This window comes from Bombus vosnesenskii, unplaced genomic scaffold (assembly GCF_011952255.1).
Source record: "Bombus vosnesenskii isolate JDL3184/JDL3185 unplaced genomic scaffold, Bvos_JDL3184-5_v1.1 scf7180000013295, whole genome shotgun sequence".
Taxonomy (NCBI): domain Eukaryota; kingdom Metazoa; phylum Arthropoda; class Insecta; order Hymenoptera; family Apidae; genus Bombus; species Bombus vosnesenskii.
The window spans coordinates 1,137,489-1,155,342 of NW_022882946.1; the positions used below are offsets into that span (position 1 = coordinate 1,137,489).

At 56.7% G+C, this 17,854-nt stretch overlaps 1 protein-coding gene across 2 annotated transcripts in view; it reads right to left on the reverse strand.

Annotated features, from left to right (window-relative positions):
• The window catches only part of LOC117233309 (nuclear receptor subfamily 2 group F member 1-A), a 51,804-nt gene that overhangs the window by 2,926 nt on the left and 31,024 nt on the right, over positions 1-17,854 (reverse strand). The window lies entirely within an intron of this gene.

The window sequence follows — 17,854 nt, forward strand, 5'->3', positions numbered from 1 at the left end:
ACGTAGCCCGTGCGAACGTCGGACTAATCACGCGGCGGCGGCGGCGGCGACGACGACGACGACGACGACGACGACGACTACCGTGTCCCTCGATTTCACCCTTCCGCGCGAAACCAGCCGCGCTTTACGCGTCACCATTGTTTCGTTTTCCTCGCCGGCGCGAAAAATCCGGCCGGATGCGTCGCGCCTCTTCGTCCTCGATCCGAGTCTTTCACGCGATCGCACTCGCAGACACCGCGAGACTCTCGACGACGACTTTTATTCGACTGGGTCTTGGCGCGACCAGATCCTCTCGCCCCGTCCCTCGAGAACCTTCGTCTTCGTGCGAATCGTTGGTTCTCGAACGACGTCACGATCCCCGCGCTCACCCTCCTTGGTGCGCGGACGGCGAACTCTCTTTGGGCATGCAAATCGCATTATTTCCATACGTACGCGTAATGGGCTATTACGCGCACGTGGCGACCACCAAGGAATTCGACGATAGCTTCTATCCCGTGGCGGTGTGGTCGGTGACAGTTTGCGTGGCGTCGGTTCTCGAATTTCGCGATCCGATCATCGACGAGGGTTCAATTAAAGCATACGTCGTGTCGCGTCGCGAGGGATCCGCCAACGCGCGGCCAATAAACAAACGGTCGGATTGGCGCTCCGATGTCGTCAGCGCCAATTCACCGCATCAATTCGAATAATAGCGTCGAGTGGCGTCTCTCCGCGCCTTTCCTCTCCTCGCTGCCACGCTTCGCCACGCCGCGCCACGACCTCTTTCCTCTTCGCCGCTCGATCACGATTTCTCCTACCCCGCGTGCTCTGCGCTCGCGTTAACCGGTTAAATGCCCTGGCGCCTCGTTGACCAGCCTCGCCGTAAATTAACCGATTTTAAACTCCCAAGACTACGCCACCCTCTTTCAATTCTTCGTCGCGACGTTCCTTCGCTTTGTTCCCTCCGTCGTTCGCGGTTTCGACGACTCTCGCGCTCTTGCGAAATTTCTTTGCACCTTGTTGCGCGTCGATCGGTCCGTCGGCCGGCGAGCGAGCGGACGGACGAGTCGCGTTCGAAGAGAACGAGACCCGGTTCGAGGGAATGGACCCGAACCCGGCCAAGAGAATAGAACGCGAGTAGAAAGAAGAGGCGACGGTGGTCAGCGGTGCGATAGCGACAGCGATAGCGTGAGCGAGCGCGATAGACAGAGGCGGAGATTCTTTCATGCCCTTCGGAAACGTCATATAGCTGTCGGGTGCCGCGCAGGCAATATTTCACGCCGGTAGGCCCGCCTGTCCTCCCGCTCTCTCCTTCGTTCCTACACTTTTCAAGGAGTTTTTACGGAGTCTCTCGATCTTTAATCACAGCTCGACCTTCCATTGTCAGTGACGTCACCTCCGACTTGGAAAGGGTGTTCGGGGGATGCTTTGTGTCGAGCTGCGCCGATCCCTCTCCGCGTTCTTCGTCTCTTCGGCTGGCTTGGTCGTACGCGTGTAGGCACACACGCGAATCGGCGCGCGCGAGTCCGCGCGCACTCGCTTATCCAACCCGATAATCCGTGCAAGCGCGAATACGCGAATCGGCGTGTCTTCGCCGCGGAGAGAAAATGCGAAATTTTCGCACCGAGCGAATCGATCGGACATGGAGAAAGAGAGAGAGAGAGAGAAAGTAAAAGTACGAGACATCGACGGAGAGGCGACGGACAAAGTCGTTCCCTCGCTCGCGAGAAGAGTCGCGTCGCTGATTCGCAAAATCGTGGGATTATCACGAGTGCCACGGATAACGTAAGCCGAACGCAATACAGACCGGTCGGGTATATCGACGAAAGAGCCGAAGAAAGAAGCCGTATCGATCGCGTCTCGAAACGAATTTTTCTAAATATACCGTCGAGTTTTCGCAGTCCATGGAAACGCCGCAAAATTAAAGGAGGAGGCGAGATCGAAACGCGTCGGAGCAGCGTGGACGAACGAGTCGGTCGGAAAACAAGTCGGTTCGGTTATCGCGTATCGAGTGCCGTTTCGCGCCAGTTACACGCCGTTCTACCTTTCGATCGACCGTTTCGTCATCGCCGACGCCGATCCATCGAAAATTCGTTCGGACGACTCGTTGCTCGGAGAAAGCGGTCTCTCGCTGGTAATTACGAGTTTGATGGACGCGATGGCGCCTCGTACTTCCTCTCGCGCACGACGCTAAGGATAACGACCGCGGATGCGATTTATTCGTCGCAGACGGGAGATCGCGGTAGTTGGGACGATACGAGGAATTCCGTCTGGACGGACCGTCGGAGCGGAGTCGAACGGCCGCGGCCAGGAAAAATCGATTCCTCGTACGCGTGGTTCCGAGCGAATTCGTGCGAGACGAGCTCTCGTTTCGAAAACGTAAAGGTAACGGATGGTGGACGAAGGGACGCGGTCTCTGGCGCGGCGAGGGGAAATGCAAGGTATAACGGGGCGCGAGCACCGATTATCATAACAAGGCTCGTATTTGGAGACAAGATGCCTCGCGACCCTATCGGCCGTACGCATCGGCTCGACGCGACACGCATTTAATCGTCGTACGTGCCTTCTGGCTGCTACTTACAAAACGGTACACCTATAAGCGTACCGTTTAGCATCTATATTGTCATGTTAACGACTCGAATGCCGATCCCATTAGGGCGTTCGCGTTACCTGTTACGCGGAGAATCTTTGGGACCGGCGAAACCTCTCTTACCCCTCTCGGCGACACCTTCCCTTCGTTCTTTCCTTTCGTTCTTTGTACCGTGCGCGCCAGAGTTTCGATTTTCGCCCGAACAGACGTTGCGAATACGCGTGTAGAGTGCGCGTAGAAGTAGAGGATCGCGTCGCGAGCACGTGGATACGCACGCATCGGAAGAGAAGGATCGTAAGAAGAGAAGCCGCGAACCCTCTCAGACGGATTATAACACGCGGAAAGTTCACGACCTTTTGTCTGGCGTTACCCTCTGGCGATGGGCGAACACCGGGGGTAATCCTCTAACCGGGCCGTTATGCCGTTGTTGACATTTAGCCCCCGCGGCCGCTCTCGAAACCGGTCCGTGGTGTTACGTGCACGCCGCGCCGCACCGACAGACCGAGAAACCCACGACGGATCCGGACAAGGACCGACGACCGCAGCCTCGAGAGCAACGGAGACCGCTCGAGCCGTCGCGCCTGTTCTTTCGTCGCTCGGGTACGCTGCCGTCCGCTAGAAAAAACGGACAACAACACGGCCCGACAAAGAAGGGCGGGAAACAGGAGCAACGGGAACGAAAACCGGGAACAGGAAGAGGAGGTGCGCTACGGCGGGCGAAAAAAACTTGACCTTGACTGTACCTGTCTCGTGTGTACGGGGCAAAGGGAAGAGACGAGAGAAAAGAGCGGAATAGCGGGGAAAGTAAGACGCGCGACGTTTCGGCCAAAGGTACGTCGAGACCGGCCGTCGAAGACGAAAGATCGTCCATCGAGCGAACCACCGTTTCCCGTCTTCTATCGCTTCGCTTTGCGAAGGGCGTTCGTCGACCTTTTTGCTGGTCGCGTGGTTCGCACGCCCGTACCGTCGAGTTTTCGTGGCCGATACCCGCTCCGTCTCGCCGACCTTTTCCCGACGTCGTTTCCGCGCCGGCGACCGGAACGTCGCCTCGGAAAAATACCCGACGAAACGAAAATCGCTCGCTCTCTCGCTTCTCCGGCTATCGAGATCCAGGGGAAACGCGGGGAAAAAAAGGAATTGGCCCTGGCGAGGTAACCGACGAAACGGTCGACCGGTTATCGGTGGAGAGTGAGCGGTCGAGAGAGCAATGCCATGCCGTGCAACGTTACGCCTCCTTCCACCATCGATAAATTCACTGGCTACTGTAAACAATGCGGCAACAATGTCAATTATGCGGACGCCGATCGCGCGGTACCCGCGGTAATTAATCGAATACGAACAGCCCGCGACTTTACACCGTAATTAATTGCCGCGTTGGCCGGTCTGCTCGTATGTCTCGCCGCTCCACGCCACGCCACGCCACACCACACCGTGGCATGGCACACACCGTGCCACGCTACACCCCGTCGACCGCGACCGAACGCGTTTCTCCCTTTCCACGTGCCGTTTCGGTCGATCCTCCGATTCGGCGAGAGAAATTTCGAGACCAGAGAGAGAGAGAGAGAGAGAGAGAGAGAGAGAGAGATTGGATTCTCGAGGAAGCGGACGCGATATTCCGAATCGATACTCTTTCGCTCGTGTTCCGGTGGTTGTCGTCGAAACGCTGCCGAAGAATTCTCGGTAGCGGAGGTAGGGAAACGCGAAGCGGAGCGGTAGACGTGTCCCGGTACACGGCTTACGGCGTGGCGGCGTGGCGGTGCGAGGCGGTAGGTTCGCGATCGCGTGGGCGCGTAATATATTCTTGGGGATAGACAATGTGCCGAGCACGTGGGCTATAGAAGCCAAGTCGACCGGACCCGGGGCCCCATAATGAAGCGTTGACGCGAGCATAAAACGAGCGCCGCTCGAGACAATGGAGTGATTGAGCGCGGGTAACGCCAAAGGGTTGCCCGCCGTCAACCCCGGGGTGAAAATGTCAGTAACCAAATGTCAGGCCTCGCCTCCAGCGCGCTCTACGACCGTTCTCGTTCCCGCGCGACCTCTCCCTCCGAGTCCTCCTCTTCCCTCTATCGTCATCCCTCTTCCAACGCACGCTCTCTCTCTCTCTCTCTCTCTCTCTCTCCACGCTTTTTACGCCTGTCGTCTCTTCCTTCTGTGGAAAATTCGCGAGAGCTCGCGTCGCTCGATCTCGTGCCGTCGCGAACGATGGTCCGATTTCGCGGTGGTGAAACGCGAGGCGCATCCTGGCGCAGCCGGAAGAATCGCGTTTTGCCGCTCCAACCTTGGCGGAACTCGCATCTGCCGCTCGTCGGCCGAGATCGAGTTTATCGCCCCGCGGCGCGGAGACGGCCGGCTTTATAGGCTCCCTCGTCTCTTCCGGTCGTTGTTAAAGCGGATCGCGACGAGAACGTAATCGTCGCGAAGATACTTTGCCGCGGCGACAAAGGGTTGGTCACCCTCGTGCTCGAGCTCACCCTCGCGAGTCGTCTGCTCGCGAGAAAATAACCTGCCGGAATATTTTATAGTCAGGAAGCGTGTTTTTCTCGCGGCGCTCTTCCGAGATTGCTTTCTCCTCCGGAGTAATGCCATTTTCGGGGAAGGGGGCGACGCGTCGACGAATCGACGCGAGCAACACCGCCTCTTTGACGCGCGGCGTACAACGGGTTAAGTGGGTTTCGCTCGCGCTCTCGGCATCCCCTTTCCCCTTTCCTCTTTTTCTCTCGATTTCCTCCCGTCTCTTTGCGACGGTCGCTGCGAGTCGCCGGACACCCGCTTCGCCGGCCATCCTCTCGCGACGAACAAAAAGACACCGAGTCGTCGATTTCTATTCGCGTACTCGCCGGCGTTAACGAAATTTCACCGCGCCAACGAAAGTTCGCGCGTAACTGCGAAACACGGTCGTGGCCAGTCACCGGTAACCGACTAGAAAACCAGTTCCGTCGTGGCGAGATGTAGCGCGGCGAGATCGTAGCCGATCGAGAGCCGATCGTCGAGCGTTTCGATCTTCGCCGCCTCGAAACGTTTCGAAGTCGTTGACGATGATACGCTTCCGGCGAGGATGACAGAGCGACGACGGAATCGACGCTCCCGTCGAATCTGTTACGTCGACAGACTCGAGTGGCGATAAAGCGGCCGGTCGAGGCAGACCACCGGTGCAGACGTTGGCCGTGGTCGAGGATACTCGGCTCGTCCTACTTCCTAGAACCGGAACCAGTCTCGGCTGGAGATCGATCGGCCGGCTGAAATTGCCCGCGTTCTAATTGCTCGTGGGAAAAAGAGCCGGCGCAGCGTGTCGGTTTCTCCGGCGGTCCGTTCGGCCTGTCCGCCACACCGGCTCGCAACGACGTCTCGAGGAAACGACGACCGTGTCCTCCTGCTGCGACGAAGGAGGATTTCGCAGCGCGTAAATAGGGCGGGGGGGGGGGCGGGCGGAAGGGAAAGAAGACGATTATCGCGGGTGAAACGCGAGCATCTGGACGGAGAAGGGGAAAAGAAGGCGAATCTGTTTGCCCTTAGCCGGCGATAAATCGAAGGAGCCGGTGGTTCGCGAGACGGGTTTCCTTCCAACCTCTACGGTGTCTCTCCGTGTCGGTTCCGCCCATTGCTGATTTATACACGCGCGAGATATACGACCGAGCACCCAGCATACGCGCCTCCTACCCAGAACGTTGGAAACGCGTCGCGGCAGAGCGAAGGAGGAGGGCCGATCGCGCGTCGTCTAGCGTCTGCCGGAAATATTCGCGCGATCCGAACGAACGTTAAACGCGCTCGACGATCGGGAAATTCCTATCGAAGGTTGGGAACGTCCGGGCTGACGAATAGACGGGCGAATGGATAGATACGTAGACGAATAGGAGAAGGGGAGAAGGGGAAGCGAGTTTCCACGGACGCCTGGTAACGCGATAGATTGGACGTAATTAGGGGCTTAATAAGATTCGCTGGCAATCTAGGAGGAAGCGCGAGGCCCGAGGCGGATTCGTTGCGCGAAGAGAACGGAACGACCCTGGTTACTCGTAACAAACCGCAGACTCCCTGACCACCCTTGAGCGAAGCGTGCTCGCGTCATTCACGCAGACCGCGATATAACCTAATAGAATTATTTTCCAAGTACGAGGGGTCGTGGCTCCCCCAGGAAGCGACAGCAGCCGCAGCAGCAGGGGTCGCAACCTACCGGCACGAGGGATATCGCTGCCCCGTGCCTCGATATACCCTCTGCTCCCTCGCCACTTTGCTCGTTCCGTGGTTTCACGGTTCGGCGTAATAACGGCCGCCGACCAAATAAATAATCCGACGACCTATCCACGGATTTTTACCTCGCCGTTTGCGATCGCGTTCGCGTCGCGTTCGCGTCGCGTCGCGCCCACCGTTCCGTATTTTCCCTTCGTCCGGACTCGCGTTCGTCGACTCGCTCGCTCGAATCGAGGAATCGCGTCGTTGGTCGTCGTTCGCGCGCCACGCAATTTTGCAATTAGTCGAGAGTGGTTCGCTCCGAACGGATCGGCCAGTTAGCTCGAATGACCGTGCAGCTTCTCGACGACGTCGATTCGCGTTGCCCCGCGTTCCGTCTCCGGATCTCCGTATCTCCGACCGCCAGCTGCTTCGCGTCACCTGCGATCGACCGTCTTCCGTCTGTCGATTCTCTTTGATAACCACGCTGGCTATTCCCGGTCACGGACCGATCGGCACCTACCCGGTTGCGTTAGCTTCCAACAGCTTCGCAATTTCGAACGCGAACGCGTCTCCGAGATTCGTAGTTTCGTTTCGTTTCGTTGGAAAACGGTAGCCGCGTGCGAACGTTGCGAAAGGTCATCGACGCGCGGTAACGGTATCGACCGTGGTCAGCGCGCGTCTTTAAGCGCGTCTTTAAGCGCGTCTTTAAGCGCGCTGCACTCGCGAAAGCGATCGTTCGTCGACGCGGCTCGTTTCGCTCGCGCTGCTGATATTTTCACGGAAAGAGGAAACGAAAGACGAGGCGATCGCGAAGAGACCACCGAGCGATAGGAGCGAGCGCATCGGCTTCCGCGTCGCGCGAACAGCTCGAACAGAACAACAAGGCGAGAAACGGCAAAGAGCGTGGAGAGAACAGGAAGCGCGGGACTTGCACGCGCTCGTGCTCTTTTTTCTCTGCCTCTTGTTCGGTTGGTAATTACGCGCGAATTTTTCCAAACGCCCGTGCTCCGTGTATCTCGTTTCTTCTACCCGTCCGCGTTTATCTCCGTTTCTATCCCTCTCGCCGAGCGTTCTCCTTCTTCCTCGACTATTATTAGCGGTAATGCATGCCATTAGCGTCAAGGTTCGTGCGCGAGAACGAGTCTCTCGATATACTCGAGGGAATCCGTCGTTTTATAAGCTACGCGTGCATCAGCCTGCCTACTCGGTTGCTCGAAGGCTGCCTGACCAGCTAGCTAGCTGGCCCTCGCCGCGTCTCTGCACCGGCCAGTCAGTCGACCGACCGTCGATCGGTCGTTCGGTCGCACGGTCGTCGGAACGGTCGGTCGGTCGGTCGGTCGGTCGGTCGCTCGCTCGCGCGCTGGCTCGTTCGCTCGTCCGCCCGTTTGCCCTGCCGCGACTCCGTTTAGTCCACCCGTAGACCAAACTGCGAAAAGAGAGAAAAAGAGAGAAAAGCCCTGCCGACTTCTCCTCTCGTGCCTCGCGCATCGAGTACGCGCGAAGCGAAGCGAACCGTGTCGCGGTTGCATCGCGTCAAGCTGCAACTACCGCGCTCATCCACAGGACGAGCCTGCATTCTCGCTCTCGGCTACTCGAAGAATGCGGAACCTACGAGCGCGCCTCGCCTCCCTTCGCCTCTACTCGCCTCTATCCGCCTCTACTCGCCTCTACTCGCCTCTACTCGCCTCTACTCGTCTCTATTCGCCGCGTCACACGCGCCACCTTCCGCCGTTCGGTCTCGGCCACTTACTCGCGCACCGATCCACCGATCGTCGTGTCGTCGACGTTCGAGTTTCGCTCTCGCGTCGCTTCGAAAGTCGCCGATCGCAGACACCCTCGATGCTTGCGTTACGACAGACAGGAGAGAGAAAGAGAGAGACAGAGAGAGAGAGAGAGAGAGAGAGAGACGGCGAGCCGTCGGTCGCGATAGTCGTTCTCGTTCGTCGAAGCGAGCGGCCGGAGAACGACGACGAACCGCGAGGAGGGAAATTTATCGCGGCGAGTTATCCCGAGGGTCGGTCGCTTGCTCGGAAAAAAGCCGACTAGCTAGGAGGCGCGCAACGGCGTGGCGCGGTCCGAGCAGAAGAAGAGGAACGAGTCTGGAAACTGGGGAGACGTACTTACTCCGGGCCATATTCCGTAGCCGCGTCGTTAAGCAGCAAAAAATAATAAATCACCGCGATTTTTAGTCTGGCTGGAGGAGATAAATTTAATAACTTAACTACCGCGGATCGTTCCTGCGGCGCGGAGCGGCGGCCACCGGCGGCAAACGGCGAGTCAACCGTTATTTCGCCGTCGCGCCGACAAGGAGTGGGAGACGGCCGTTCCGCCGGCCCGACAGCGAAAGCCGGAAAACCACGCGCTTCTTTTCGACCGCGTTTCTTCCTCGAGTCCAGGCGATTCTCGAAACGCGCCACTTCGCGCTGGACTTTGCTTCGTACGATCGTCGCGACTCTTGCCCTCCGTGCCGTTCGTAACGGTCGGCCTCGACCGTACGATAAATCGCGCCACGATAAAGAATACAAGCGGTCGCTGGTCGTTCGATTTTTATGCGCCGTGTTGGGTGTCCGCGTTCCAGGAGGAACGTTGGCGCGAGATATACACGCGGAGAGGCACTGTAGGGTTGGGCAGGCGCTGTAAAGCTCGCGAAAGAAAGCCGGAGAAACATCGGGGTCTAATACCTTCCGGAAGAGGAGCGACCGTCGCTCGTCCGTTTCCAGATACGATCCCGAAATCCTTTCTTTTTCGTCGACGGCGAACCGGCCGGCGATGGCCCACGGAGTCAGGCGACAGCTAAATCGCCGGGTAAACGCGGCAGCCCCCGCGTCCCTCGCGCGATTCACGACGCCGTCGTCCCCCCGGCTACTTACCGGCCGTGAAATATGAAATTAAATTCATTAGGCGGTTCTCGCGGTCATAATAAATCGAACGATCGTGCCAGGATAGAGGACGTAGCGGGCTTATAACTCAGACCTTCTGAATGGAAAATGATGAGAAATGTCTCTCATTGAACGGTGGGGGGTCTCGGACCCTGTGTCCTTTCCTCCCGTCTTCTCCTTCTTCCTCCCTCCTTCTCCGTTCACTTGCTCGACGACGATCCGTGCCGCGCCGTGCCACGCCATGCGACGCGTACTCGCTTTATCGCGCCGTCCTCGACAACGCGCCCGAACCTCGACGATTGCGACGGAACGGTGGCCGCGCGCGGGCCAGCTCGATCTTCGCTTAAACTCGAAATTCCTCCTCGCGAGCGAGCAACTACGCGATCGACAACGAAAGCGCGTATCCGACGTCCGACAGACATCTCGTCGTGCCGTTCCCTTAGCTCGGTCGCGCGTCGCGAGTATCCAGTCGGCGGTTCTCGCCGTTGATTTACACGGACGGCGACGCGGCCGCTTCACCGCGAATATCGCCCGATAGAAAGGACACGGTCCGACCGATTTGCGTCGACGCGTTTCAATGGAAAAAAGTAACCGGTCCGTGGAGTGCCGCGCCTGGTGGTCACACCTCGGTGCCCCAGCTCGCCGGGATCGGCGAGTCCGAGAAAAGATAGTTTACGCGCGACTCGGCGCGACCAGGCGTCGCCGATTAGTCGGCCGAAGATACTCGAATTGGATCGAGTACCAGTTCCATCAACGCGGGGTTTATCCGAACCGCGCGATAAATTACGTCCATTGGTCGTCGTCCATCGAAACCACGTCGACTATTACCGACGGTTTATCGTAAATTGCGGTTTGCGCGGCGATTAAACGAACGGGTTTCGAGCGGCGAAGCCGATGGTGTAGCGGAGAAGTTGGTCGCGTTCGAGAAGAAGGCGAATCGTTGGATTCAGCGATCTGCCTCGGCTTCGACTTATCGGCTCGGATCGGCTCGGATCGGCTCGACTCGTCCGGCGCCCGGGCGATCGTCGTTTTCCCTCGACTCTCTTTGCCTCGAGTCTCGTTCGGTCATCGGGTGACTCGTTGGCATCCAAATCGCCGAACGTTTCGGTTTTCGCGCGCGCTTTTCGTTCTTTCTCGCTGCTTTCGTTGGCGTTCCATCTTTTTCCAACGATCGTGACGCGTTGTTCCGCCCAGGTAACGGTTACGTCGCGAATTAAACTTGGTCGTCGCGATAATCCAATCTCCGGCGCGCACCCGATCGAATTTCCTGCAATTACGATCCGTACGAACGCACCTTTAAACGGGAATTTCACCGGGTTTCGTGGAAAAAATGTAATTCAATTTCCATCGAGTCGAAATTAATTCCGCGCAACGCGCCACTCGTTCCGCTGGTGTTCGTTATCTCTTTGCTACACCTATTGTACGCGGGTATCGACGCATCGATGTCGGCGTACTCGTTACACGTTGTAACGTCTAGTATCGCGAGTCGCGTTTTCGAACGACATCCGATTAATCGCGGAATCGTTCGTCGCGATCGCCGGAAATTGCGCGGAATTATTTCGCGTATTAGCGGCGGCGAAAACGAAAACCGATCGAACGCGAGGCATCGGCGAAAAAAAAAAGAAAAAAAGACGAGCGACGTAGAAAAACGAAGAGACGGTCAAGTAACTCTCGCGCGGCATTTTCTCGTCCGCTCGATTAGCAACCTGTTTTTATCGCGGCGAGGATACGGTTGGTGCGTGCAGAGGAGAGTGACACTCCGCTAGCGTCGGGAGTTCGAAGCGCGCAATTATACCCAGATGAGACGAGGCGGGATCGGGACGAAGACTCGTGGCAGCGTCGGAGATTTCCACGCGCTTCGCGTAAGCGATATTCGCGCGTTTTGCCAACGATCCGAACGTTTCTCTCGGTGAACCGAGTTTGTTCGCAGGGCGAACGAGCAGAGACGACGGCGAGAGAGAGAGAGACAGAGAAAAGAAAGAGAGATTCCTCCGTGAAAATTTACGACCCAACCTCCTGTCCAAGTGTCGTTAAACGAGCGCAGCTTTCAATGGAGTAAATGGGCTGTGATTTGTACATTGACAGGCGCGTAATGCCACGACATCGGAGGCATCGTAGCGGTTCTTCGTCGAAGCAGAGATCGTCGAAGCGTGCGAGCGTGCCCGGCCCGAAGAATGGGCCGTGTTTTCGTCGAATCGTTCGCTTTCCGCGCCCTATGAAAGAGATAACGACCTCTCGACCGTTCGCTCGTCTATCCATTCTACGCTGTTTTCCTCTTCAAACCCGAATCCTCGTAGGCGTGTCGATTTCTGGCAGCTGCGCGTTCCTTCCGGCCGTCCGGTCCGTCTCTTCTTTCTTTCTTCCTTCTTCCTCTCGCTGTTACTCTCCGCTCCTCTCCGCTCCTCTCCGTTCCACGGACACTCTGCCGTCGGTCGCGTCGACGCGCACCGACTGTCGCGATTCCAGGCGAAAGTCGGCGAAACGTGGATCGCGATAACCTCTACCGACGAACCCGACCCTCGTCCGAGATGGAAATATTTTAATTAGCCGGACGATAGCGTTCGAAGGGCGACGTTCTTAACCGATTTTAAATATCCGTGGAATCGTCGGGACGAAGAGCCGCGCGATTCGACGCGGCTCGTTCTCGGCTGCTCGCAGTGAAAAGACAGCTGGTGGCTGTCCGTCTCTTTCGGCCGAGTGGTTTCACCGGACAAACGTGGATGGGTGCAAAGAGCCTGGAACGAGGCGACGCGACCTACCGAGATAAAGATCGTTCTTGCGACCGTTCGACCGACCTCGCCGTCCAAGAATATATACGGTTTGTTGTCGATTGTGTGTACACTCGTCGGTTGATTAGCCTCATTGTGGCCGATTCGGGCGTGCACTTGGCCCGCTTGCGACTCGTGCCATCCGGGCCACCGAGCTTTCGTGCGCGCCTTCTTTTCGCCGAAAATCGCCTCTTCCTTCCCTTCCCTTCCCTTCCCTTCCCTCCCCTTCCCTCCGTACCGTCGCGCCGCCTCGCAACCTCCATAGGAATAGGTAACGACCCTCTAGGCTTCTTTCTTCCGGACCAGTCGCCTTTCTCTCGCTCTTTCTCCCTCTGCGGCCTTTTTTCCTTCCGCTCGAACCACGAAAAGCGCTCTCGCAGGCCCCATTGTCGCGCGAACGCGTCTTCGAGAGAAGAGCAAACACGCTTAACCTGCCGACCTATTGTCGCCCGGATTATCCGATTTGCCGTATGCGAGCGTTTCGCCCCGTCGCTCCGCCGCGTCCATTGCGACAGAGACGAGGCCACGAGGCCGCAGGTTGCGTGCTGTACGCGCCACGGCCGCCGCTAATAATCCGTAATCCTACCTGTTTGTTCGATGTCGCGCGTGCTCCCAACATCGCTCGACTATCCTCGTTAACGAGATACCGTCGCCGTTTACCTTAATATCTCGTTATTACAAAACGTCGAGTACAGAAACCGGCCGAGCTTTCCATAACCGGTTATCCTCGAGCGCGTTATCGCGATTCGCTTGGCCGATCCGATCGTCGCTCGATTTGGAAGGCGACGCGATGCGACGCGCCACGCGCACTTTCGCGTCGTGCAGCGTCGCGTCGCGTTGCTCCGAAACGGCCAGTCATCCCGGCAATCGTTCATCTTCCCGTGTCCGGTGGCCGTGTTGCGAGTCAAACGCTTTCCAGCATCTCTTCCACTCTACTCGACTCGACTTACGTTGGTCGGGCTGCAGCGGTCGAGGGTCGGCCGTTATTGGATTACGCGACCGCATTGTCCCCGCGTGCAAGCGGACAGCTGTTCGTCCCAAAAAGGCGACGCAACGTGCACACCGAATATGAAAATAATATTTCCTTTTGGCATCGGTATGATCGATATTTATTCGAGCGACAGTCGCGCGTCCGTCCGGCCGGTATTGTGTCGCGATCCTGAGATCTCGTTCGGTTCGCATTGTGCTCGAAACTCTTCGACGTGCTCAAAGACGCGCTCTCTCATAATACCTAGCTGGAAATCGGCACGACGGATCTTTCATCCTCGCGCGTTTATTCCCAGAAGAGTTTGCTGCGTTTCGCGAGTCGTCCGAAAACGCGATGATCCGAATTTTTCAGCGACGATCCCGGTTTTCGACTTTCGATCCAGCCACTCTCTCTCTCTCTCTCTCTCTCTCTCTCTCTCTCTCTCCGACAGAGTTGACTTTCGTTCGAAAGCAAACTCGTCCCTAGGCACGAGATGTTTCTTCGTCTCGGCGACGAAAGCACCCAAGAACGACGAAACTTGGATCCGCGACGGAATTAGATTGGCGGCGCGGTTGAGTTTTAAACTTCGTTTCGAGTCGAACAAACGCCGGCCGGCGCCGCTACTCCGCAACTTTGCGATTCCCTTCGCGGCCCAAAAGGGGTTTTCGTCCTGCCGGCTAAGTGACAAGTTTCATCGGGTTCTCTTTGCTGCTGATCGCGCTGCCGGAACGAGAAAGCGTTCTCGCTGGAAAAATTACACCGTCGAAAAGACGGGCGTAACGAAAAGTTGTCTCTCGATCGAAACGAGCGAAAAAACGAACCGGTTTATCGTCTCGCGACACCGCCGGTACCGCGAAATCGGCCGCAACTCGTGACGAATACTAGGCGATAAAAATAGCGACGCGTGCGAATTCGCGTTGCGAAATCACGCGACGTTTTGCGTCAGAGGAACGGCGGACGTCGAACGATCGGCTTCGTAAGCAAAGTGGAGCGTGTGTCGCTGTCGTTTCCACGGCTCTCGCAACTGCCGTTTCGAAGGCCTCTGCGTTTCTTCCCTCGCAAGGAAAGACCTTTCCGCTCCTCTCCGCTTCTTTCTTACTCATCGAAGATAAAGTTACCTCGCAACTGTCCCCGTCTATTCGTTTATTTATTTAAATACGGGAAATGTCCCATTATGGATCGCAGCGACGATGCTCGAGAAATTTCGTTCGACACGGAACAGCGTCAAATATTGGGAATTCGTTGTACTTGGTACAGGGGTCGTTGGATTATTTAGTCGAGTCGATGTGACTCGAAAAGCGCTTTAACTTCTCCGTAAGTGATTACAGCATAGTTGGTTCCAGTCGGATTTTTGTAACGGGAACTCGGATGTGACAAAGCGAGATATAGTTTGAATATCGACGAGATCTTTGACATTTTCAGCAGCGCGACATTTTTCATTCTGATCGGATAACAAAGTTGAAGAGATACCCCTTCGGGAAACGTCGGTTGATTTCGATAAATTCTAGGCATAGGAGAAATTATTATGCGAAGCCTTCGTGCTCGTTATCCCAATCGATACGAGTCGATTACTTCACCAGCGCGTATCGTTCGGACGAAATTTCCAAAGTATCGTAACTCTGATCCGTGACGGGACATTTTCACGTATGCAAATAACTGTATATAACAAACAACATAACAAATAACGGAGGAGAAGTTGTCTCTGCGAAAGGCAATTCCTGGCAATTCGGCGGCATCGATGCCAGCGATAATAGTATCGGCGTTTTCTCGAAAGCGAAGGAAACGCGACTTTTCGATGATCCGACTCTCGAAAAGACGACGACGTCGATACGTTTCTAATTCTCATACGGTAGAGGATTTTCGTGCGGCGATCGTGATTTTCGAGCGTGCGATACGCGGGCGAAGCGACAGAGGACGACGAACGGGAGGCAGAGCGACGCGATGGAACCGGATGTATCTGGCCGAGCAGCGTGAAACGCGCGGCGATCGAGAACATCGAAAAGAGGAGAATACGGCTAAACGACGTAAGAGCCGCGCTAGCTAGTCCTATCCGGTCGATCTTCCTCTTTCTCTCGCCCTCGCTCTCTACCCTCTTTGTTTCACCGGTTCTCCGGCTTCGTCCTTTTTCCTCGGCATTTCGCCGCGCGTTCCTTTTCTCTCCTCGCGTTCGACTCGACGTCGTCTCCTTCGTCTTTCCTCGTCCAGGTCGAACGGCCGATAGATAATTGGCGTTGCGTGCTTTGAGATAAACGGCCGTGATTGGCGAAAATAACGATTAATAATTATCCACTCGCGGGATCCGAGTCGGCCTGCCCTCTCATCTCGGATCTCTCGAGAGATCCGAGCGAACGCTCCGAGAGAAGGACGGACCGACCAACGAAGCAGCTACGATATTCGACTGCCCGGGACCTCGTTTCTACCTTCCGTACTCTCCTTCCTTCTTCGTCCGTCGCTCCTTCTTCGCTCCACCACTCGTCCAGTCTTTCCCGAACGACGATTTACCGGTTCCGAACCTATTCGAACTCGTAGTCCCGCGCGATGAATCTTCGCCGTACCGATACGATTCCCCGAGTCGTTCGATTCGAAGGAACTCGACTTGGGGGAAAGTCGCGCAAGACCGAAAAATTTTGGTCGTCGGGCCGGTTTCCAGCCAGGCATCGTTATCGTTTCACCCGTCCGCCCGTTTTTCCCGAGACGGGCGATACTTTTCGCGTAACGGCAAAAAAGGAGGAGACGTTAGAAAAATCGTAAACGATCGAACGTCGCTCTCGTTTTTCGGCTTTCGCTAACCGGAGAGAGAAAGAGAGAGAGAGGGAGAGAGAGAGACGGTCGATAGCTGGTTTCGAATTTGGCGGAATCTCGCGACTGGGAAAACGGGCCGACGAAAGAGCGCGCTACTCTGCGAAAAAGAAGGGTGCTTTTAGATTAACTTTGGAAACGGCCGATTCGAAAGTGGAAAATACCGTTTCGTCGCTGCCGGGACGACCGCGAAACTCGATAAACGGCGAGTGCCGAGTGCCGCGTGCCACGCGTTACGATTAACCGTCATTCTCGCTCTGCCTTTGACTCTCGCGCTTTCATTCAAGTCCACCTACGTACGCGCTACGGTACCTCCGCGACACGCGCGTCTCTCTTTTTCCTCCGTCTTCGCTCTTTTTCGCGTTTCTTGCCTTTCCTTCGCACGAGTCCGTACGTTTCTCCACGAGAACCTTGGCGCGTTCGCGGCCGTTCCGGCGAATACTCAAAAAGTCAAACAGAAGCGCGAACGGTTGGTCGAACGAACGAGTCGAGTTTTCGCCAAACGGCCAAAGTAAACGAGAGCGTTTCGCGCTAGTGGAAAAGGGAAAGGAAAAGGGAAAAACGAGCAGAGGCTCGTGGCAAGCGAGAAACGAAGAGGCGAATAGCGCGAGAAGCGAGTAGCGAGAAACAGCGACGAAAAGAGAACCAGTTTATCGAACCGCATGGGAAAAGAAGCCGGGTAACGGGTGCCGATGGCCAGCGATGCGTGTTTCGAGCGCACGGCTGATTATGGAATTGCGTGCATCCACGGTAAAATCCCGAGACGTTGCACGCCCGTAACATCGCCGCCGTGTTTCGCCGTTGCGTCGGTCCTCGCCTCTCGTTGCAGGCGTGACACGAGCACGGCTCCGTCGTGGCCAAGCTCGTCCTCGTAACCGCGGATCGGACGTTCCTTCGCGTGGCGATCGAAAGAGGCGCGTACGCGACGAAAAAACCGGGTCCCGGTGGACCAAGCGAACAACACGGTCGCGCCGCGCCACTGGTGGCGTCGACGTTGGTTTCGTGACGCGATACGATTTGATAAGTTGTGTCAACTGCTCGTTAGTTAATTGTCGCGAGTCTACCGGCCCGTGTACGCCTCGGTGTACGCAGTCGCAACGAGCCCCCGGCTAACTTTGTCACCCTTTTCGGACACCCTCCTGCGATGCTCGCAACGCGATCCCCGCAAACGTCGATGTACTAGCCGCTGTCCAATGAATGCCCTTCATTTCCATACTTCGCTCGACGGTCAGTGAGACCAGCTAATCAGATTATTTAACCCTCGCTCGACCCGCTTGTCCTCTCTGCCTTCTCTCCTCTTTCTCCTCCAACCCCTTCTGCGCGCTCGCTCTCTTTTTCTCCCTCGCCCTCGACTCTCTTGGCGTGATTTTCGCGGCGATCGAGAGACCGTATCTCTGGCCGACGCGAGCGAAACCGCGCCACGGCTAACGAACGCGCGCGAAAAAGGTGACCGTGTAATTGGACGCGTACGGAGCATCGAGCGGTGCTTTTCGCGTTTCTCCGTGCAACATCGTCTCGCGTCAACGCCGATAAAAACGAACGCGATTCTTTCTCCCGGCTCGAACGACACCGTCTCGTCCGCCGCGTAATCCCGTTCAAGACCGCAGGACTCGACACGGTTCGTCCCGCGGAATCTCATCCGGGAATTAGTCGTAAGCTCGTTTAGCATACGCTCGTTCCGTAACGCGATAGCAAAAACTCCGTA